Consider the following 25,152-nt stretch of genomic DNA (forward strand, 5'->3'; position numbering starts at 1 on the left):
TTCCCCCTAACTATTCACTTTGATCCAGTTTCCCTTAAGTTTCAAACTATTATTACATATCGTTCTTCACAGGCACTCACTCTGTTTTTGTTTTTATGGTCTCAAACGCTCCACCATGTTTTGGGCATTGAAGTCATCCAAGAAGGAGGGTATTGGGTTCCTCTTCTGCGTCCCTCCCTCCCAGGTTCTCATATACCATTCTCCAGGACTGACTGGAAGACATTCTAGCACCTAGCAGTAAATGCCTGCAAAGACCCTAAATCAGAGGTTATCATCATTTAGATAAAAGATTTCTTTGAAAGGGTAAATGTTAAGAAGGTAATATTTCCCTTGAATTCACATAGTTTACTGTTCTGGTTAAAATTTAATTATACCTCATGGAGTTCTGGCTCACAGGAGTACATTTAATGGGCTTTGTGCTTTTACCAAATGTGTTAAAATTAATACTTGGCCTTACAGAATAAGAGGCTGAACTCTGTGCCTGAAGATTTTTCAGGATTACTAAGAGGCTTAGAGAGATCAGAGAGACCTCAGCTTGTTTGCACCTACATGTGAAAATGTAGTCATTTATTTTTCTTGAGCGCCAGAAAAAGGATTTGTGTACATAAAATGTAATAAAGGATTACCTATTAGAAGGAACAAAGGGAAACTATGGGCATCAGTTTTTAGAACTCTGGTGAAGGTAACCAACCCATTTCTCCCCTTCTGTTTTCACCAGCTTTACCATTCATGCACAGAAGCTCACCAAGGGTTGGGGCAAGGGGCTCTCTTGTCAGCCATGCAAGGTGGCTTTGTAATGAATTCTTTCCATTCAGTAAAGTAATTCTGAGGTTGTGCCCCACTTTGGAAATCTGATTTATAAGCACAATGTATTCAGAAATTCTCAGCTCTGTTAAGGGTGATCACTCAATTGAGAAAGGTCTTTGCAAGTAAGTGTATTTACCCAAATTCCTGAAAGGAGCCCTCATTTAGTGCTTCCCAAGGATTGTTTACAGATCCATTAGCTGTCTACAGTAAGAAGAGAAACTTAGAGCTAAGATCGTCAGAGATCTGCTGGCCCTTTGAAGAATAATCTGCAAAGATGGTCAAGTATCCCTGAAATGATTTAAATTCCTCAACTTCAACTTATATATATATATATATATATATATATATTTGAGAAATGCAATACCCATGTAACGATTTGTCCAGAAGAGTATAGCAATTGAAATTGGCTGATATTTGATTTATTGTACATTATATAGGATATTTCAGTGAATAGAGTGATACCTACAACCCCTTCTGAGGTGGCTTCTAGGGCTGAGTGATTGAGAAGGAAGGGTCTGTCTTTCCAGGCACAGAGAAGTTAACTTTCTCTCACTTTGGTGAATGTCACCTGTGATCTCTGAAGGGTGGTATTTACCTAGAAATTTTATTCTCCTCCAGATAACATTTGCTATCTTTTAAGAAAGTTACTTTTCGTTATTTACTTCTAGAGGGAGACCAAATAACCCTGGTTTCCCCTAAAAATATTTATGTTAGAGTTTTTAATGTGTTTTTATGTAACTTTAATATAGGAATATCTGATGTTCTTGAGAGTCACAAATCCTCAAAGCCAGCAAAACAAATCAGAATGGAGGTAGAAAAAAATGTAGAAGATCTAAGAAGAAGACTCTGGAGAATTGGGAAAATGGGTTCATCAAATATACCAAGATACCTGGAATATTCATTTGAGCATCAAATATTTATTGAGTGCTCATTATATGTCAATATATGTCAAACATTGACTGGCTAGGTTAGGTTTAAGGAGGGGATTATGAAACATCTCAGCAGGCTCAGATAAGAGGCCAGGGTCTTTTCTGGCAGACCTCACCAGGAGTTCTCTTTTTTAGTACATTCCAGGAATTTGGCAAATTGGGACATATCCAGAGAGGACTGACTGCATGGGAAAGTTCTGGAAGCCATTTTGTATGAGGAACTTTTCAAGAAACAAGGGCTGTTTACCTAGAAAAGGGAAGATTTTTTGGCAAAGAGGTCATGAGATATGCCTCTAAAGCTTCACTAGTCAATATGATAGCCACTAACTATATGTGGCTATTTGAATTTAAATTAATTAAAATTAAATGAAATTTTAAAAATTAGTTCCTCAGTTGCACCAGCACATTTCAAGGGCTCAGTAGCTGCATGTAGTTCGTAGTTACCATATGGGACAGCTCACAGATATAGCACTTTTCTATCACTGCAGAAAGTTCTCTTAGACAGCGCTGCTCTAAATACATGAAGAATCTCATGTAAGAGAAAGAATAGATTCATCCTGCATATCTCCAGAAGGTACGGTTTTGCCTAATGGAAGAGAAGTAGAGGAGAAGTTTTTCCAACACTTGAGATGGTCAGTAACAGAAGAAGCAGGATAAGAAGCTCCCTAAGAGAGGAAGTGTTGACTCTTGGTGACCCTTGTCAAGGATACTGTAGGAGGACGTATAAGTAGACGACTTCTGCAGCTTCCTAGCTGTCAGGTTTGTCTGCCTGTCCATGTCATGCCCTGAGCCACGGCCCAACCAGCTCACTCAGGCATCTGTTCAGAGCTCTCTACAACTTCCGGCATTGTTTGTGATCGAAAGTACCTGGTGGCCTGACTGAGACTAATCTCAACTCCCTCTCAGTTCTGTCTTAATGTGATTTGAACCCTCCTTGGGAGGCTGGTAATTTACAAAGCTCTTTAAAAGCTTTCAGTGAAGTTATGCCTAGGAAGAATTTATTTCTGGAAATCTAAAAATGGGGATATCTTTTCTGAATATAAATTTGGGTGGATGATGGATGAAGATGATGAAAAGGCCTCCTTTTCTAATCCTACATTGGCTTGAGTTCAATCCAATATCCTGTATATTGAAACACTGGAACTTAAGCAGAATAAAATATCAATTAAAAGTTAGCAACAGTATTTTCCTTGGGTAAGCCACCAAGTAAAGAGTTGGCCTATGTGTCTGGAGAAGTCTGTGTTTGCAGGGTATCTTTATGGCAAACTCATGCTTTCTCAAATACTTGGTCAAACTTACGGAGAATTGAGGGGCCATAATTAATAGGTATTATAAAGCTCTTTGGTAGCTTTTAAAGAGACTGTGGCTGAGAACTCAAAGAATTATTTCTGGAAATTTAAAACCAGGGTTGGTTACCTGAGCACATTCCTTGATTGAAGCTTGATGGTGTTGCCTTGCATAAGAATCTCAACTCTGGTCAAGCCTGGGCAGTTTTATTGGTCCTTTGGAGTTCTGAAATGACACTCTGAAACTGTCTGAGAGTGCCAGAGAAGGAAAATGACACACATTAAATACATTTGGATTGTCTCTCCCAGAGATGAAGAAAGAAAAAGAGATGCAGTTCTTTAGAGTCACTGGAGACATACTGTGGTCTGAACACCTCAGTTATCTCAGGTTGACCTTGTCATTTTCCAAACTCTCCATGAGAAGTCATTGTCTACTTTTTTTTACTTATTTATTTTTTATTGTCTTTTAATTTGGTCCTTTGGATGATGTAAACAGCTAGTTTCTCTTCTTCCTTCTCTCTCCTCTCCTATTCAACACAGAATCTAGTTTACTCCTATGCAATGGATGGGGGTAAAATATACTCTTGGCAAATGTTTTATCACTGATGTATTTCAACCCACCCTATGCTTGAAGTTCAAGTATCAGTTCTGCGTCCTGACCCTCCAAGGAAATGTCTCCTCAAGGCAAAAACAGATGCATTTACTTGCCAGAACTAGGTTTCTTCAGGAAAGCATCTGGCTACACTGGGGAAGGAGCTCTTGACTATGACTGTACATAGTCAAGAGAAAGTTCTCAAGGGCAGTGATCTTAAATGAGGTCAAAGGATGAGTAGGAGTTTTTGGCATGGATGAGAGGGGAAAACATTACAGGGAGCAGGAGTGGCTTGTACAAAGGGAGAGAAACATCAGCACTTGACACATTTAAAGGAAACTCAAGGATGGTTGTATGAAACGAACTAGTGGGAGAATCATTCATTTATTAGCAAATATTTATTAAGTACCCATGATGTGGTAGGTACTGTTCTAGGCGCCAGAGATACATTAGTGAATAAGAAAAATATTCCTGCCCTTATGGAAGGGGGAGGAGTCATAAAACAATCAATACTCATAATAAAAATATTAGGTTAGTTATTTCTAAAGAGCTTAAAACAATCTGTGGAACCTTTAAGGGCTACATGAGTGTTTGATAAACTGAATAATTTTATGTATTTGTTAGAAGACAATAAATGCTGTAAGGGGTAGGGGGTGGGGATCATAGGGTTTGGTAAAGGAAATTGAAGCGCCAAAGGGAGGCGTGGGTTGGGAGTGGGTTGTAATGTTACAACCTCTTTGAGAAGCCTTTTTGAAAATGTACCATTGAGCAGACTTAAAAGAGGTACGGAGTTAACAATGCAGTTATTCCTGAGCAGGTAATAACCAGTGCAAAGACCATAAGGCAAGAGAGTGTCTTCAGGAAACAGCAAGGATGCCAGGGTGGAAGAATGAGGTTGGAGAAATGGAGGGGACAGATAGAAGGTCATCTTAAAGATTTCTAGGTTGTCATAAGGACTTCAGCTTTCATTCTGAGTAAAATGGACAGTTGTAAGGATGTGATCTGACTTAGGTTTTAAGAGGTCAGCATGGCTGGTCTATTGAGAATAGACTTCAGGGGGACAACATTAATGGGCACATGAAGAGGCAGCCAACTGGACAGCCACACAAGGTGCCAACTTGGAAAGGGCACTGAAAATACCACTAGGGATTTAATAAGAAAGAGATTGTTCCTATTAGGACTCACCTTCAGAAAAGTACTATGCATAGGGTGTCAAACTTAACCTTGGTTGGATAACAAAGATATCCACTGAATGCCTCCTGAGGAGGATGGGTCTAGTTAACTGTAGGCCTTTTGTTTTACTGAGTGAGAACTGCAGTTTGGGGACACAGCTGAATTGTCAGAACCATAGAGGAGCGGCTAAGTGAGTCCTCCTTCCGAACTTACCTCCACTTAGAACTCAGCCCTTCCTTAGACCAGGGTTCTTATGTAATCAGAGCATCCAGAGAGGCTGTGTTTCAGTCCCACTACCCTAAAGACAAATGCAGGGGTCAGATCCTGAATGACCTTGAATGCCCTTTGAAACACACCTAGTTACATAAACCATACACACTTCCATAATGACCTTCTTTTTCCTCCTCCAGACCCTATAGTAGAATGTTCTATTCCTTCATCCTGGGAGCAGTTTTATTCTAATCTTCGGTAATAATGATACATTGTTATTCAGAAAGTCATTGAAAATCATTTCTGGAGGCACCTGCTCTTGAATGATGGGGTTTAGCTAAGGATGGCTCAGAGGATTAGCTGCTGCTCTCCTAAAGATGTATACCCTACTCAGGAGTAGAGCCCTAGGGATCTTTGACATGGATGAGTAGTTTCCAAAATCACATTTCAGAAAGGACAATCTTGGGCATTAAATAATGGTAAAGGGGTCAATTCTCCAAGAAGGCATAATAATCATTAATATGCATGTGCCTAACAACAAAGCATCAAACTACATGAGGCAAAAACTGATAGAACTGCAAGGATAAATAGATGAATCCACTCTCATAATTGGGGATTTCAACACCCCTCTATCAGAAATGGACAGATCCAGTCAGGAGAAAATCAGTGAGGACCTAATTGAACTCAACACCACCATCAATCAACTGGATATAATTGACATCTATAGGCTACTTCGTCCAACAACAGCAGAATACACCTTCTTCTCAAGCTCATGTGGAACATCCACCAAGATAGACCACATTCTGAACCATAAAACACACCTTAAAAAATTTAAAAGAATACAAATCATGCGGTTTCTGCTTTCACACTACAATGGAGTTAAACTAGAAATCAATAAAAGAAAGATAACTGGAAAAACCCAGAAAGAGCCATCTAGTCATCGACAACCTGCTTTAATTCAGCATGCTTTTGTTGAGTGCCTGTGACATGGCAGGTCCCTAAGGGTGAGAACCATGACTGTGTCCTTGTTCCACTCATTCCCTGACTCCATGAACTCCATCAGGACTTATACAGTAAATAAGTACCGTATAAAGCAATAACAAAACAGTAAAACTTTCCTGGAGTTCGTAGTCTACTGGAGAAGGGTGGGGGTAGGGTGGCCGGAAACCCTGACAATGATAACATATTTCCTAAGTGTTATGAGGTCTAGATGTTACTATGGGACCATTGAAGAGGCAGCCCTTATCAGTGCCTGATTGGTCACTTTTGCTTTGTTAGGTTACACCCTTTGCCTCTTTCTCCCTATATTACACCGTGACTTCCTGTGTCTATGTTATTTTCCACTTTTGCTGTGCATGTAAGTGGGCGTTTAGTAAAGGACGCTTGATGAAGTAATCATAGCTACCATCACTTATTGAGTTCCTCCCATCTTCCCAAACATTTTCTCAATTAATACTCCAATAGCCTGTTGGGGCAGGTGTTCTATTGATAAGAAAATGGAAGCACAAAGGAGCTAATATGGCCAAAATAACCAGCCAAGATGATGACTGTTGGAGCTGGTTTGTGAACCCAGATCCATCTGACCCCAAAGCCATGCTCTTAGCCACCACTGTGTTCTAGATCTGCTTCTTGTGGTGTGAACATAAGAAGATGATTTAATATCGCCTATTCTGCAGTTTTTCTTTGGGAAAATGGCCGTAATCCTTCCCTGCCTATTTCATTGGGATGGGGGTAGTTGTGATGTTCAAATTTAAACTGTAATGTACAAATATAAGGTATTAAAATAATTACTTGTTTACTATGGAGCCAAAGCTCCTTTAGCATAGAAATTATCTAATTTGCCTTTGTTCTTGCCAATATTCCACCAAGATCCTTGAAAATTAGTAATACTTGTTAATGTTTGTTGCATGATAAAATTATGAGACACTACATAGTCATGAAGGGTTTTGCAAGCTGATATTTTTACAAGGTTGGAATTGTATTTATGAAATTGAAAAAGGTAAATTTATATTCCATCCAAGTTTAAGAAACTAGCTCTTTGATGGTGAATGTGTCTCGGACTGGACTCTGAGTTACCATGCGCCAACTCTGCAGGCCCTGGGCAGACATGACGAAGGTGCTGCGCAGGCTCTGTGCCTAAACAGCTTGGTGAGGAGGGATAGCTGATTGCACCCTGGGCTCTGCACATAAAGGCACATTTTGCAAAGCTGCTTTTTGCACCTCGTTGTTTGGAAATGTAACTTTCAGAGTATAAGTCATTTTAGTTTGTACGTATTCAGAGTGACTGCAGAATTGCTTTAGCAGATAATTTTCATAGTGAGAAGAAAAATACTTCTTAGATGTTCTCAGCTGTTGAAAGCTGAACTGGAGGTTGTCAGCTTTCTTCTTTCAATAGCTGTTTTCCCTTTAAAAAGAAGGAAAAGGAAAAATAACCTTAAACTTCTCCTTCCCGTGAGGAGTAAGATGCCGTGCCCCCTACAGTGTTTGACCTTTTCGATGAACTCTTTTATAGTTGATTTGATCATCTAAAATGATCTGGGCTGATGTGAGGTTCCATCTTTATTATTTTCACTTTATTCTTTGTGGGCAGCATTACTAACTCCATAGGGAACCACTTTGTGAAGTCATTAGTGTTAGGGATAGGAGAAAATGGGAGAATGGGTGTAGCTGGTTCCCCATAAACCCAACGTTACAGGTAGAAAAGAGCTCACAGCACACCTACCGATGATGAGTCTGGAGGGTCCTCACAAATAAAAATAATAATAGTGAGATATGCCTCCATCTCAGTTCTCTAGTTCACTGCTTCTCAAGCTATCTATATAAAGAACTAATTTTTGATGTTTTAAAATATCCAATCCATCTTAGACTAATACTTTTATCAAAATATAATAAGAATAAATTAAATTTAGAAAAGTTAGATTTAAAAAAGGTGAATAAAATATAAGCCTCAACTTTTTATTAGATTCAACAGACAAGTTTTATTTTAGTGAACATATTTAGAACAAATATAGGGAAAAAGGAAAGAATTATAAACACTGTACATCTTTTTTATTTGACATGTACACACAAGTGATTAATATAGAGAATTCCCATTATATTTGTACTTTTGTCATTCCTCTATCATAATCAAACAAAGTTACGAGTGAAATAGCAATTCCTCATATTAGACGCCTATATGCACACTTTGAATGAACACCATGCATATATGAGTTTGCTTCTTGCTTGCTAATTTATCTAATCCAGGTTGGATTGACAAAAATGCTGTTCTCAGGGGACAGATGATGGAGCCTGAACCGAGTGCATCAAGGACACAAGCCATGGGTCAGGCACTCAACAAAAGCACGCTGAATTAAAGTAGGTTGTTGGCAAGTAGATTTTCTTTCTGAAATGTGGTCCTGAGAACTACTCATCCATGTCAAAGATCCCTAGGGCTCCACTCCCAGGTAGAGTCCATATCTTTTAGGACAGCAGCAGCTAATCCTCTGAGCCATCCTCAACTAAATCCTATTGTTCAAGAGCAGGCACTTTCAGAAATGATTTGCAATGACTTTCTGAATAACAATGAACAAGAATCATTATTACTGAAAAGTGGAATAGAACTGCTCCCAGGAGGAAGGAACAGAACATTCTCCTACAGGGGCTGGAGACAGGAAGGAAAGACCATCATGGAAGTGTGTGTGGCTTATGTTACTAGGTATGTTTTGGAGGGCATTCAAGGTCATTCAGGATCTGGCCCCTGCATTTCTCCTTAGGGCGGTGGGATTGACATACAGGGTCTCTGGGTGGTCTAATACCATGTTGGTAGGAATGAAAAAAGAGTCTGATTAATTTAACATTGCTCAGAATATTTATTTGTAATTTTTGTCTAAAATCAGAGGTGCTATGTTTTCAAAATTCATCTTCAGTTCTTCATCAGTAGCCATTTGCAATAATATTAAATTTAAATTATCTTTTGATGAGAAAATGAATCCATAGAATTTTCTATGCATGAATCTAGAAAAATAAATTTAAAACATTCTATCAAATTAAAAAAAATTTGGTGATAACTTTTTGCACATGTGCTGTGTCAATATCATCACCGCCTTCATTGATAATTGTTAAATTCTGGGACATGTCATAAACTATGCAGACTGTTCTTGTAAGCATCTAGCTTTTGTTTTTGGTCTTCAGTGTTATCTGCTGTTGAAAAACATGTCGCTCCCTTACATGGAAGTATTAAAATTATTAAAATAGCAAGGACAGACAAATAAATAAGTCTGGCTGTCTAATTCATATCTTTATTAAGTTGGGACCAAGCTGATTTCTTATCTTGCAAAATACTGAGTTCATTCTATACTTCAGACATTCTTTAGAACTTTTCCTCTCAGTAACCATCAAATATTAACATGCAATACTGTTGTTTATGATTGACTTCCTTCTCATTATTCATTCAGAGTAATCATGAATGTAACTCATTTACCTTTACATAATTCACAATTTTACTACTTCACTGAGTACAACGTTTAATGTAACTGACTTATTTTCGAATCAAGCCTTTCTCAAAGGCAGCAAAGCATTAATTTACATTCTGGTGCAAGTTTATTAATCTGGGTAATCACTCCAGAATGTTTTCCTATCATTGCAGCTGTGCTATCAGAACATACTCCTACGCAAAATTTACTAAACCACATCTGTTGACAATGTAATTCTTCTTAGCTTGATACATGTGAGAGCTACTTGTCTTTTGGCAATGAACATGAAAAAAAAAGATTCTTCCTTCATGTCACCATCATGTTCAAATCACGTACGTACTGGAAGATTGCCATATTAATAGTATCGGTGCACTTGTCAAGCTGCAATGAAAAATACTTTGCTTGCTTTATTTGGTCGATGAGTCAGTCTTCCATACCATTAGCCTGATATGTTAATCTGTGGTGTCGTTTGGAAATGATACTGGAGCTAGCTTCTTTGCCACAGATTCACCCAACGTTTCCAAGAAAACACCTCTGATGCAGATTTTCACTGAGGTCTCATTGACTGCATATGGTTTTTTGTCTTAGCAACCCAAAGTGCTATTTTATTAGAAGCCTGAAAAATGTGAATACGTAAAATGTTGAACATTTGCTTCTGTGGCTTTCTATGGCACTACTCTTTTATTTCAAAGAATTCTTTGGTTTTGAGCTTATTTTCTTTTTTTTTTTTTTTTAACATTTTGTAAGTAAATGCTGCCCAAGAAGTTTTGAAGGTAGTATTAGTTAGAACGTCTCTGCCAATAACATGCTTTTGGGTTTAGCATGTTGCCCTCAAACATGGCTACAAACCCAAACATAGTATATGAGGGATGGACTTCCAAATAAAATGAGCACCAACTCTTTGGTCTCCCTTTCTTTGGAATCATTTCCATTGCCATCATTTGGTTTACTTCTACTGATGCATTCAGGCAAAGTATGTCTTTTCTTAAAACAAACAAAAGTCCTCTGAAATTTCTTTTACAGTTTTAAAATTAGAACTAAAAATACATATTACAGTGTTTTCTTTCTTACTTTAGCTAATAATGTTAAGCTATAAATTAAGCAGGGTTGATTAAAAATTGAGATGATCATAGAAATAACAAGTTATAAAAATAAATAGATGTCAACATTTTCTCTGCCTGCCTTGTCTTCTGTGGTCTCCCTCATCTGTCTTCCTAATTGGCTATCTTACACTTCTCGTCTGAGCTAGTGAGGAGGTGGATAGGAAGACAGCTCCATAATAATTGTTTATATTCCCTCTGTAGCCTAATTCATGGGGAAAAAATAGGGAGACTGGGGTTTTATGGCTTGTGTTTTACATTTTATGTCATTACCTAATGGGTGTGATAGTATCTAATTGTGTCCTGGGGGAATGAGATATTTTCCCCATTCCATGTGTGAGATCCATGATCATATTGATTATATTTAACTGGATATGTGGCTTCAAAAAAAGTGCTGACTTCAGGTCAACAAATATATTTTGAGCACTTACAATGTGCAAGGCCCTGTCCTAGATGGGAGGGAATACTGGGGTAAGTCAACCATAGTTTCTGTCTTCTGTGATTTGAGAGTTTGGTAACGAGTAGAAGTCAAATATAAGGTGTATTAATTATCTATTGCTACGTAACAAATTACCCCAAATCTTAGTGATTTAAAACAATAACCATTTTTTATTTAGCTCATAAATCCGCAGCTGGGCAGTGGTTCATCATGGTGTCTCATTTTTGTTCCACTTGTTGTCAGTAGGCTCAACTCAACTGGGAACTGGATGGTCCTCTTTCAAAATGGCTCAGTCACGTGGGTGGCAAATTGGTCCCTGGATATAGGCTGGGAACCCAGCTGGGGCTGGAGCCAGGGACCTAGGTTCCTTTCCATATAAGCCTCTCTACAGGCTGCTTGGACTTCCTCATAGTGTAATGGCTGGATTCCAAGTGTGAATGTCCCAAGAGATCAAGGCAGAAATGCATGGCACTTTAAAGACCTAGCCTTAAAAGTCACGTAGCATCTCTTCTACCGTACTCTGTAGGTTGATGAAGTCATAAAGCCCTGTCAGGTTAAAAGAGGGAACAGACCTGTTGATGGGTATGTGGCAAGATTGTAGAAGAGCCTGTATGATGGGACATATTGTTGTAACCATCTTTAGAAAATACAATCTACCATACAAGTTATTCATTCATTCAACAAATATTTATCAAGCACTTACTATGTGCTTGGCCTGGTAAAAGCTGGGTATTCAAAGATAAATAAGAAATGGTTTCTGCCTAAAAAAACTAATAGTTGTAGGAGAGAAAGATGACTTAATTAGCTCTCTATAATAAGATATCGTAAGTACTATGCTGGAAGTTTGTACAAATTACAGTGGTGACACATAAGAAGGGGAGGTGGTAAAATTCCTCAGCGAAGTAACATTTGAGTTGGCTCTTAAAAAGCGTGTAGGGCAACAGTTCTCAAAGAGTAATCTCTGTACCTATGGGGGACCTTTGGAGGGAGTCTGTGAGGTCAAAACTATTTACATAATAATATTAAGACATTATTTGCCCGTTTTGCTGCATTGATAGGTGCACTGGTGGGACAAAAGCAATGGTGTGTAAAACAGCTGGCACTTTAGTATGCATAAAGATGTCCCAAACTGTATTAGTAGTCATTGTATTCTTCACTGCCATGTACTTGTTAAAAGAAAAAAATCTGGTTTCACTTAAGGATATGCTTGATGAAGCAAGAAGAAAACGGCCATGCACCACGTGATGACGTTTTAGTCAACAGCCTACCTCACATACAAGAATGGTCCCCTGAGATTAGTACCATATAGTCTGTGTAGTAGGAGGCTATACCATCTAGGTTTGTGTAAAAACACTCTGTCATGTTTGCACAATGACGAAATCGCCTAAAGATGCATTTCTCAGAACATGTTCCCATTGTTAAGCAACGCATTAACAATTAAATCTATTAAATTTATTTATTTAAATTTATTAAATTTATTAAATCTCGACCCTTGATATTTTAATATTCTAAATGTAATATTATATTATTTATTATTCTATAGAATATTACTATATATTGTATATAATAAAATAATGTTATATATTATAATATTATAATATTTTAATATACTGTGTGACAAAATGAGAAGCATACCATAAAGCACCTTGATTGTTTTGAGGAAATGCATTTGTGCAATTGAATTCCAAGCTGAAATAGCTGTTGTTTTCTTTCATGCTGTTTTCAGTACCATTTTTACTTGAAAGAACAACTGACAGACAAACTGGTTATCTAGGCTTGAGTATTTGGCAGACATTTTCTTGAAAATCAGTGAGGTGAGCCATCACTTGAAGGAAAACTGACAGTATTTGTTGCCAATTATAAAATTAAAGCTTTCAAGCAAAAATTAGAATTATGAAAAAGTGGTATCTGCCACCATGAGTTTGACAGTTTCCAATACTAAAGATTGATCAGATTGATGGTGATATTAACAAATATGATTTTTTTGATATTGTTTAATGAAATGTGTTGACTTTTGGAAGATCTGCATAACTCAATGAACCCATATTTTTCAAAGACTAATGTATGATGTTACAAAATCATATATGGGTAAAAGATCCATTCAAAGTGCAAGATAGACCAATGTGTTAATGTAACAGATGATGAAAAGTTGATTGATATGGTGTCAGATTCCACATTAAACTGTAAGAAACTAGCACTTGTTGAATTTTAGGATAGTATCAAAGAAGAATGTCCTTGGTTATCTGAAAAGGCTATTAAAATATTCTTCCCTTTCCAACTACATACATATTAGTATAAGACTGAATTTTCTTCATATAATTCAACCAAAAGAGCATATCACTTCAGATTGAGCATAGAAGCAGGTATAAAAATCTAGCTGTCATCAATTAAGCCAGACATTAAAAAGATTTGGAAAAATGTAAATCAATAACACTCTTCTTTCTAATTTTTTTAATGTTTTGGGCAATATTGCTATTTTCATAAAATGTGTTTTCTATGTTAATATGTAATGAGTTTATTGTTATTTTTAAGTGAATAAATAAATATTTTTAAGTTTTCTCAGATTTAATTTCTAATATGGAAAATAGTGATAGTATATAATCCACATAAATGGAAGCTGTTTGCTGTCCTCAACTTTTTAAGAGTGGAAAGAAGTCCTAAGGCCCAAATTTGAAACCCAAATTTAAGGGGATCACATTCACCAGGCTAATGGGCATTTTGGGCTCAAAGGCTCAGAAGCCTGAGTGAGAAAACTAGGCCCCTTTGGAGCGCTGTACGAAGCTAAGATGGGCTTCAGCGAGGGGCCAAAGACAGAGGAGAGCTGTGAGAGATGAGGCTGGCCAGGTGGGCAAGGGCCAGTGCAGTGATAAAGTGCTCAGACCTCAGACTGCCTGGTTCAACTCTTAGTTCTACCACTTGGTTCCTATGTGATCTGGGGCAAGTTACTTAACCTCTCTGTATCTCAGTTTTCAAGTATTTAAAATAGGGATAATAATAATGCTTATTATCTAAGTCTGTGAGGATTTGATGAAATAATCTCTGTAAAATACTTGACACAGCGTTTGGCACAAAGAAAACACCCAATAAATGTTGGCTATTTTTTACTAAGGTGTTTGGACTCTGTTCTCTAGTAAGGAGAGTGTTGGGAGGATTTTAAGCAAGAAAAAGACATGACTGGATTAAGATGTGCTGTAAGAAAAATACAGGGAGAGTGAGTGTTGTGGTTGGGACTTTTCTTACGCAATATGGTCCTCAGGGGAAAACAGTTATGGCTGAGTTCCACTGACGACTTTTGTGGTCTTCGACCTCAGGAAGTCTCCTGGGTGTCCCAGTGCACCACTTACTTTAGGAACAATTTTATATACAACTGGGAATCAGTTCTCTTTTGTGGAAAATTATGCGGGCCTATTAACTTTGAAATTTGGGTTGACTTTTTCTCCTTTTCACTCAGACAGCTCTTCCTGTGCATTACTAGTTACAAAATCATTTCGCTTTCCTCAAGTAATTGGCTGCCTGGTACCCATTCTTACATTACCATAGTTTCTGAGGTGGCCAAAGGTTACCATGGCACAGTCAGCAGAACTGGGCTGGGCCAGGAGCAGCTCATGGGGAGAAGAGGCACTGGTGGCCAAGAAATCACAGGGTGATTACAGAGAGTGAAAGTCATTCATCAATAACGTATTGAGAATTTACTCTGTGCCAAACACTGAGGAGCAACAGAAGTGAAAGAATATCCCCCTCCACCCCTGCCCCCCTTTGTAGAGAAGCTGGCCTTTCCTTTTGGTGGAGGGATGAGGCATGTTTTCAAATAACTACATTGTGAATTATTTATGGGTGACAAGTGCTAAGACAGAAGTAAAAGCAGAGTGCTTTGGGAGCCCAGAGGAGAGCCTGCTTCAGGCTTGGGGAGGCTGGCAAAGACTTGATGGCATTTGAGCTGGGCCTTGAAAGAGGGGTCATGTTCTAGCAGGTAGGAATAGGCAGATAAAGATTTTTCTATGGAGAGAACAACATGAGTAAAGATAGGGGTGCAAATCAGGCAGAATCAACAACATAATTTGTGGGAGCCAGTGCAAAATGAAAATGCTAGGCCTCTTGTTCAAAAATCATTAAGAATTTTAAGACAGAAGTAGCAGAGCATTCAAGGAAAACTGAGACCTTCTAAGGGCAGAGGCCATGGGACTGCACAAGTTGCATGTCCCTGGAGCCAATCCTGAATGCAGGGTGCATACAAGGAAAAGGAGGCCTCAGCCTTGTCTGAAGCATAGCTGTGTGAGTGAGTAGCGGAAGACAAGTGTGCAAAGGCAAGTTGGAGCCACCATGCTTAGGAGAATGGACTGGGTGCAGAGTTCAGTGGGGAACCTCTGAAGTGTGAGCTGGGAATGACATGATCAAAAGAGTGTTTTGGGAAGATGGGTCCTGCAGTGTAGAGGCAAGATCGGGGTGGTTTGGGAGAAGCTGAAGAGAGGACGTGGGCTTGGGAAGCAGTTGAAATGTGGACCTTTGAGAAGGAATGGTTCTAACACTAAAAGCAGCAGGAATGGAATGGAGAAAATGGACACCAGAGACATATCAGAAGTAGAGATTTTGGGTAACTGAATTGAGAAGGGTGAGGAAGGGGATATGCAGAAATGATACCAAAATGTTTAGCCTGCATGATAGGACTGACAAGAGAAGTCAAGGGAGCTGGTGGGTGAGGGAGTTGGACATTCAATCCATGTGCTTTGACTGACTGACTGGCTGATTATCTGCAGTGATTTCATTACTCTGCTAGGATTTAACCACAGCAATAAGAGTTAAATGGTGGAAATAACTGAGGATGTGTAAATTCTTCAGCAAAGGGCTGTCCCCATACCCTCATTATATTTAATGAAGCTCTGAAAATGTCCTTGGGTTCATAGCACACGCTAGTGGTTTGGTGAGCAAGTCTTGATTAAGTGTAAACCCAAGCCTGGCATAAGGCTTCAGGCCCAGCCCCTGCCCACCTGTTCAGCCTCCTCTCTCATCACTCCGCATCCATACCTGATGCCCCAGGGCTGAACCAGTTCCTTTTGCCTGGGAGTCTTCCTTCCCCACTCCACTGCCATACCCCTAACTCCCATCTATCTTTCAAAAGTCTTCTCTGGGCATGCTGCACACGCTGTCCACCTCCACCAACCCCAGTCTGGATTGCATCCTGACCTCGCCGGGTCTTGTTTGTTTATTCATATGGGACCAGGTCTTATCAGACATGGTATATGAGTGCTAGCACAGCACCTAGCACAAGGGGGATGCTCGGTAAATGTTTGTGGAGTAAATGAGTGAATGAAGAGACCAAGTCCATTAGACTGAAGTGATTGAAACCTCGGTCCATTTCGGATAGTTGTACTGCTTTTAGTTCCAAAGGGGGCACGTGATCTGCAATTTCTAAGCAGCAGAACATATACTGCTGCTGATTCAACAACCAAGTGCCAAATGGTGCTCAGTTTTATCCTTCTGGCGTCTCAGCCCACCTGCTGTAACCAGAGACGAGGGAGGAGCAAGGCCATCCCAAGTGCGAGATGGGGGTGGGAGTGGTCCATGCTGGGGGATTGTCTGCAGAAAATTGAAAAATATTGAGTGAAAGTTGGACTATTTCTATTACTACCATGAGCAGGCAATTCTAAATGATGTCAGTGATAAAATACTCCTCCCCCTCAGAGACTGTTCTCACTGCCTTCCCCCAGTGGTCCCCCAGAGAGCCCCTAGGGGCACCACTGGGAAGCAGCACTGGGTTTCACTCATGCCTCTCAGGGCAGAATGCAGACTATTTATCTGCTCTTTCTATAAGCTTGGGCCCCTAAGAACTTCCTTTTTCCTCCTCGTATTGGTGGCAATGTCATAGCAACCTTCCCAGGGCCTAGCCTGTCACTTCTTGGATTCTCTGCATCCTTCCTTTCAGATTCAGGAAGGCATCCAGAGGGTCAGTCAGCTCAAAAGAGCCTTTCTGGGTGGAGTTGAAATCTAAGGTTTAGGAGAGAAGTGGAGTGCTGTCTTGGAACCAGGATCTCTGCTTCTGTGTATATGCCTGAGGGGAGCGATGTCTAAGGGAGGGGAGGGGTGTCTACTTCTGGTCTTCCATTTACTAGCACGTGTATGACTTCTAGACCTCACTCAGCGAACACATCTTTCTGAAACTCCTCCCCCTGTGCTGAATTAAGTTGGAAAATATTTCAAATGCTACAGAAGATGTGCCAATTTGAAAACATTTACTATCAGAATTAGCACATGACAAGTTAATTCTATAACGTATATTGATAACCCTGTCACAGCAAACCAAATTAGCAGTTTGAAAGATATGGTGATACCAGTGGATCACTCATAAACTCCGAGATGGTTAGTCTCCCTTGGCCTTAAGTGAGCTGTTAGAATGAGCTCACAATTGATGGGCTGCTCTGCCTCTTCCCCTGGAACCCGAAAGTGGAGCAGCATCCGCATCCCAGGATGCTGGCTAGGGTTTGTCATTTCTGTGCTCAGTCCAAGGACAGAGATATCATGTATAGATAAGGAGCTCCACTGCCTTCAGGATAAAACCCGAAGATGCACTTCATGATGTGGGTCTTGTCTTACCCCAGCCTCCTCTCTGAGGATCGCCCCGCCACCATCCTTGAATTCGAGGCACCAGCCGTACTGAGAAACTTGCAGTTACTCAGACAAGATTTGTTCTCTCAACCTTCCCAGCTTGGCCATACTCTTGCCTTTGCCTGGAACTTTCCATTTACTCCCTCTCCCTTATTTACCAGAATAATTCAAGTCTAAGTTTTGGCATCTTCTCATGCAGGAGGGCTTTCTCCACTCATTTCCCTGAATGGGGTCAGTTAACGCAGACTTGGTTTCCATATATTTATGTTGTAGCTCAATAACCTCGCCTGTCTTCTAGCCCATGTTGTCCTCGTTCCTGCCTCCTGCACCTTAGCACACGTTATTTCTGTTGTCTAGAACACCTTCCCATGTGCTTCCTTCTAACTTCAGCTTTGCCCTCCAGCAGAATTCTCTGGGGGTTGTTTCTTCTGCTTATCTCTAGGCTGATTATATTTTCCTAAGCACTAGGCTTCCACTCCCTGATGGCTCCCACCAAGTCAACTGTTCAATGAAGATGCTGCAGTGAAACTGAATCAGAATCCAGAGAAATTCACCACTCAGGACTTTTCTATGAGCAACAAACACTATCAGCAAAAGAATAGAATCCAGTGATTTCTGATTGCTATTTTTTTGGACAGATTTATCAAGCTGTGTAAATACCTTATCATCAGCTAAAAAGACGTTGAATGTTGTTTTGTTTTGTTTTTCCTCCCAAAGTCAAGATATCCGCCACTGCTTAGCTTAATTTTTATTTTTCTCTCCACCCTCAGGGTAACCTTGACTGTCTTGCAGCCCCCGGGATTCAGGACAGGAAGTCCAGGACCCTCAGCCTATCCAAGGTGTCATGGCACACGCTCAAAGCTTGGCTGTTCGTAGGCCTGCTGTAGGCTGTGTTTCCTCCCCCTGACACTTGGCCAGCCCCCCTTAGCCATGTCTCTTCGTGAAAAATAATAACCTTGCTAATTTCAAGGCCTAAAATTACCTTTTTCTCCATACACTATTTGTTAGTCTTTCCTCTTTCAAGTGAGGAGAGAGAGGAAAAAATAAGGACTGTGATATTTCCCTAGTTTCTGTAAAATCTGAATCTAGCCTATGATTATTTCCTCTCAACTAGGAAAAAGTTCACTTATCAACTTAGTTACTAATTTCTTCAATTAACTACTTCCCCTCTTTTATTTTTTTAATCATTGGTGCCTAATTAGCATTAAGTAATTCTTGACTAAGCCTGGTGTTTTATAATCTGTTTCATAAAGACACCACACTCTTTTCCTTAAACAGTTTAAAATAGTTGAGCTTAACCGACATTTTCGAAACAAGGCATCCACTGGTTACTCGCAGACTCATTTAGAGGCTCACAGATGGGGACGAGATAATGGTGCCTATAGGAATCATGGGGAGTTTTAAAAAATCTATTTGCTCATCATCTTCTCACCCCACTTCACCCCTGGGTATAACTAAACTGAGAAAAATGTAATTTTTAAAAACCTCTTTTGATGATTCTAATTCCCCCTGGTTGAGAATCATGATCGTGGTGGTTCCCGGTAAGTAGGGCCCATCTGAGTATTGCTGATTTCACTCATGAGTTACACTGGGGAGCAGAGTAGGGAAGGAAGTTAGATGTGATGGTTCTAGGAGGCTTCTGGAAGAGTTATGTTTTGAGTTGGATCTTGAATAATAATAATATAGCAACCACTGACATGTGTTGAGCTTGTACTGCATAGAGCACTTCATGTACATCATCAGATTTAATCCTCCCCAGAATCCTACTGTAAGGCAGATGGTATTATCCCCTTGTTACAGATGAGGAAGATGGAGCTCAGAGAGATCAAGTGCTTTGCCCAAAGTCACACAGCATGTAAGTAGCAGAGCTGGTATTTAACCCTTTAGTCACTGTCATTCCAAAGCTCTGATGGCTATGGGCTGTCAGATTTAGTGGAGGGGAAGCAGCAGAGACTCATGGTGTGGGTAATGGTGAGAGAATTATCTCCCACCTGATCAAAATCTTTGTGGAAGACAGATATCTGGGCTTATAAGAAGTCCTCAAGTCAATTACAGACAGCACCGTTAGGTTGGGAATTGTCTCTGTCTCTGAGAAGATGAGAAAGGCCAAGTTTTTATCATCACAATAGATGTGGTCTATTATCATCCACTTCAATTTTTATTTCTAATTCCATAATCGTGATTCATCATCATAGTCATTTATTGGAGATCAGAGAGACTTTAAGTCCCTTGCAGTGCTGTTTCTTGTGTGACTTCCTCATTTGGCAGGTTTATTTATTCAAGGAAAGGAGCAGTGGTTCTCAACGGGGGGTGAATTTGCTCGCCACAGGACATATGGCAATGTCTGGAGACATTTTTCATTGTCACAACTGGGAGGTGCTACTGGCATCAATGGGAAGAGGCCAGAGATTCTGCTAAACATCCTACAACACACAGGACAGCTCCCAGGTGGTGGAGCAGCTGTCAGCGCCACCGTGACACCGTTTGGGCACAGCGTAGAGCTGTGCCCCAGCCCCCTTTTCTCTGCTTGGTTTCTCTCTATGCCTGTGGGTAACTTTGTTGTGAGCCAACCCCCTCTGACCACCCTCGCTGCGCAGGCCGGCACCCTCTCCCTGTCTCCGCCTCCGCCGTGGAAAATTAAGTTTGAAGAGCAAGGACGAGGGAAACTTGGGCATGAAGGGCAGGATCCACCTGGAGCTGCGAAAAGGGACCATGGCAGCTGCTCAAGAACTTGTCCTAGACAATTGCAAATCAAATGATGGGAAAATTGAGGACCTAGCTGAATTAGTGAATTTGTGAACTGAGTTCCTCAGTTTAATAAATGTAGGCTTGATTTCAGTTTCAGATTTCCTCAAACTCCCTAAATAGGGAAAGCTTGAGCTCAGTGACAATAGAATGTTTAGAAGTCTAGACGTGTTCACAGAAAAACTTCCAAATCTCACCCATCAAAACGTTAAGTGGACATAAATTGAAAGATATAAGCACCTTGGAACCTTTGAAAAAGTTGGAATATTTGAAAAGCCTGGATCTGTTTAAGTGTGAGGTTACTAAACTGAATGGCTACCGAGAATGTCTTCAAGCTCCTGTCCCAGCTGACCTGTCTGGATGGAGAAGCCTCTGACTCATACCGAGGTGGATGCTGGGAAGGAAGAAGAAGAGGATGAGGATGGTGAGGAGGAAGAGTTTGATGTGAACGAGGATGAAGAGGTAGAAGGGGAAGAAGATGAAGATGAAGTTAGCGGGGAACTAGAAGAATTTGGACATGCAGATGAAGATGATGAGGACGAGGATGAAGAGGGAGGAAGAAAGCAGAAAAGGTGAAAAGAGGAAGAGAGAACCAGGTGATGAAGGCAAGGATGATCAAGACCCCAAATAACCAGCAAGAAAAGAACTGTTCAGTATTGATTGGACTGCTCATTTGGATTTGTTAGCTGTTTAAAAGGGAAAGGTAGCTGTGATACAAACCCCAGGACACCTACCCACCCCAAGAGCCAAAGAATAGTTCCTGTGACATTCTACCTTCCTCGGTTTAGTTCCTCTTGGAAATCCACCACCAAGCTTGGGGACTTCACCCCACAAAACTGTAAGCGTTGTTAGGTTTTCATGTAAGACTCTTGCTGTAGCCTGGATAGCTGTGATTGGTGAGTCAACCGTCTGTGGCTACCAGTTGCACTGAGATTCTAACAGCATTTTTACTTTCTGTACAATAAAGAAGCTTTGTAAATCTTAGCATTCGAAAGTTAAAAACAAAAATTAAAAAAAACAGAGCTTCCCACAGCAAAGATGTAGCTGGCCCAAAAATCAGTTGTGCTGAGTCTAGAAACCCTGGTGTAAAGGTTCAGCGCATGGCCTTTGTAGCCAGACTGTCTGGGTTTGAATCCAGCTCCATTCTTACTAGCTATGTGACCTTGGCCAAGTTGCTTAACCTCTCTGTGGCCCATCTGCAAATAAGGCAAATGATGTTCCCTACTGCATAGTGTTATTGAGAGATTTAAGTGAGTCAGTATATTTGAAGCATTGGAACCATATCTGGCACACAGTAGACACGTGTTTAGAGAGGCAACTGATGCAGTGGTGGAGTGGGTTGACGAGCTAGCCTGTGTGGATGTGAATCCTCCGTCTGCCACTTACCAGGTGTGTGGCTTTGGGCAGTCACTTAAACATACTTGACTCAGATTCTTTATCAGTAAAATGAAGATAATAACAGTATCTACCATTAAGATAACTCTTGTATGCAAAGTGGTTAGAACAATGACTCACATCATGAAAGCTGTGTAAGTACCAGTTGTTATTATTATTGTTATTATTCACTTATTCAAGCATTAAACAAATATTTGGACATCCTGTGTCCAAAGAAGTGAAGTCACTGCCTTAAAGCTGTTAGACAGCAGAATCAGGATTAGGACCAGTGACTTATGAAAGGATAGCTCTTTCCAGTATCAGTTTACAACTCTCCTCACTTCTTGGCATCCTGTGTGGTAGAAAGTGAGGGGTCTATCATTCTGGGTAATTATCACTTTGGAGGCAATGTGAAGAGTGACACTATGACCTGCAGTGTCACTTAGCAGCTAAGTAACTCCAGCGCTGCCTTTGAAAACTAAGAGACTGATGGTTGTTTGGTGAGAAAAATCAACAGATGTTGGAGGTGCTAAGCTTGAGTTGTCAACAGTGGAGAAAGTGATTTTAATTTCTTTCTATTATTTTTATTGGAAGAGGTATTTCTTTCTTCTTTTTCTTTTTGCTGAGGAAGATTAGCCCTGAGCTAACATCTGTGCCAATCTTCCTCTGCTTTATATGTGGGTCGCCGCCACAGCATGGCTGGTGATTGGTGTAGGTCTACACCTGAGATCCAAACCCACGAACCTGGGCTGCCAAAGTCAAGCATGCTGAACTTAACCATTAGGCCATGGGGCTGGCCCCTGGAAGAGGTATTTCTTTATTTGAGCATCTTTTTAAAAATTATCTTATTGAGATCATATTGGCTTCTAACATTGTGTACATTTCAGGTGTACATTATCACATTTCAGTTTCTGTGTAGACTGCATTCTGTTCACCACCAATAGTCTAGTTGTCATTCATCACCATATGTATGTGCCACTTTACCCCTTTCACCCTACCCCTACTCTCTTCCCCTCTGGCAACCACTAACCTGTTCTCTTTATCCATGTGTTTGTTTATCTTCTACATATGGGTGAAGTTATACAGTATTTGTCTTTGTCTGGCTTATTTTGCTTAGCATAATACCCTCAAGGTCCATCCACGTTGTTCCACATGGCACGATTTTGTCTTTTTTATGGCTGAGTAGTATTCCATTGTGATATACACCACATCTTCTTTATCCGTTCATCCTTTTATGGGCACTTGGGTTGCTTCCAAGTTGGCTGTGGAAGAGGTATTTCTTTAAAAGGCACTCTGTGCAATCATTGTGCTGTTCCAATTTACCTCATCATGATGATAGTAGTGCCTTCTGAAAAGTTTTTCGTTTTTGTTTTCTTTTTTTTTATTTTGAGATGTAGAAGACAAATAAAGTTTGAGCTTTGTGAGAGCTTATAACTTTTGGAGTAGACATAACCGCTGTGGGAAAATGAGCCCAGTTAAGGTTAACACACTTGTTTAAATGACTTTAAAAATTATGTGTTCTTTTAAATGGCTTTGTTAATTAGGTTCTCTTCAATGAGTCATATTGGAGAAATATAATCTTAGGGCTCTCATTATGAAGTGAAGCAAGACCTGGGTTTGCAGACCTGCAAGCCCGTCTACCTTCAGCCAGGCAGAACTGTAAGCAAGTGACTCTCCCTTTCCAACCAAGATCTCAGTAAGCACAAAATAAATAAAAGTAGAAAATTATTTGGAGACCTTTCCAACCTGGGTCTGACCTTTTTGATTCATTTGCAGAAGTAATTGCCTGTGGAAATTGCTCTGTTTTTATCTGTGGTGCTATTAAAACACTGGTTGAAATAAGGTGGCACAAACTGCATTGTTAATGGGTGACCGTGGAGTGGGAGCTGCTGTTTTATTCGACAGATGAGAAGTAGCTGAAAATAACCTTCTGTCTCCCCCGTAAGAATTTTGCTTGTTAAGTGACATTCACCAACGTGGCAGAGTTTCAGTGTGGTATAGGAATTCGTGCTATTCTTAGCAAGATATTAAATGAGTTTTCAGGCTTTTCTTGTTATAAAATAGGGAATGTATGAGTGTTTTATATTCTCTGATTTGGGGAGCATTTTCTGTGCCCAGGGCAGTAGCTGTCCAGCTTGAGGAGGAATGAGGGCATAGTGCTGGCAGGAAATTAGGCCTGAGAATTTGCATTTCTACCAAATGCCCAGGTGGTGTGATGCTACTGGTCCCAGAGCAAACTTTGAGAAGCCCTTGTGTGATATTGTGATTTATAATAAGAAATATATATTTGGTCTTCATTTCTATTTCTGTCACAGTGCTCCTAAAACCCTTGGAATCTCCTGTGATAAGAGAAATAAAGGTGTCTCTTGTGATGTTAATGAGGCGACTTTTGGCACTCACCCAACATCCAACATCTGGGGCACTTTGCCAGGAGAACCAACCATGTGATTAGAGAGTTGGGACTTTCAGTCCCACTCCCCTGACCCCGGGGGAGAGGAGGGTGGCTAGAGATTGAATCAGTCCCCAGTGGCCAGTGATTTAATCAATCATGCCTGTGTAATGAAGCCTCCACAAAACCCCAAAGGGACGGGATTCAGAGACCTTCCAGGTTGGTGAACCAGAATGCTTCCATGTGCCACCATGCCTGGCCCCAAACTCCACGGGGACAGAATCTCCTTTGTTTGGAGCCTCACCTTCTATATCTCTTCATCTGGCTGTTGACTCTTGTCCCTTAATATCTTTTGTAATAAACCAGTAATCTAGTGAGTAAATGGGTTTCCTGAGTTCTGTGAGTTGCTCTAGCAAATTAATCGAACCCAAGGAAGGGGTCGTGGGAACCTCTGATTCATAGCCAGGCAGTCAGAAGCACAGGTAACAGCCTAGACTTGTGATTGGCATCTGAAGTGGAGGGCAGTCTGTGGGACTCAGCCATTAGCTTAGGGACTCTGAAGCTATCAGAATTGAGTTGAACTGTAGGACACCCAGCTGGTGTCAGAGAATTGGTGATGGTGTGTGGAAAAACCCCACCCACATTGTATTTGGGTCCAGAACCCATACCTTGTATAATTGAACCTGAGCAAACTCACCTTTTTGGGACAGTCTCTTCAAAAGTTAGTCAAATTCAGCATTTACTGGGCACCCACGGAATGCAAAGGAATATGCCCCTGAAATGACCCCACCGCAATTCCTGCACTCCAGAAATTCTTCTATTTAAGGAAAAGCACAAGCCTATGTATCACAGTAGGATGTACCCACTCAAAGCCAATGGCTGAGGGGACTAGAATCCAAGGCTGATTGATGGAGGGATGTTAACACTGGGGTGGTTCAAGAAAGAAAACTAAGATTTATTTTGGATCTACCCCATACCAGCCAGCATTGTAACTGGCATTTGTCGTGTTAATTCATTAAATCTTCACAGAAACCCTGAGAGGTGGAGATTAGCATCT

The 25,152-nt window shown here is 40.4% G+C and overlaps 1 protein-coding gene and 1 pseudogene across 4 annotated transcripts in view; both read left to right on the forward strand.

Annotated features, from left to right (window-relative positions):
• The window catches only part of KCNH1 (potassium voltage-gated channel subfamily H member 1), a 372,158-nt gene that overhangs the window by 214,842 nt on the left and 132,164 nt on the right, over positions 1 to 25,152 (forward strand). The window lies entirely within an intron of this gene.
• Positions 17,546 to 20,963, forward strand: LOC138923980 (acidic leucine-rich nuclear phosphoprotein 32 family member B pseudogene; annotated as a pseudogene).

This window comes from Equus caballus, chromosome 5 (assembly GCF_041296265.1).
Source record: "Equus caballus isolate H_3958 breed thoroughbred chromosome 5, TB-T2T, whole genome shotgun sequence".
NCBI lineage: Eukaryota > Metazoa > Chordata > Mammalia > Perissodactyla > Equidae > Equus > Equus caballus.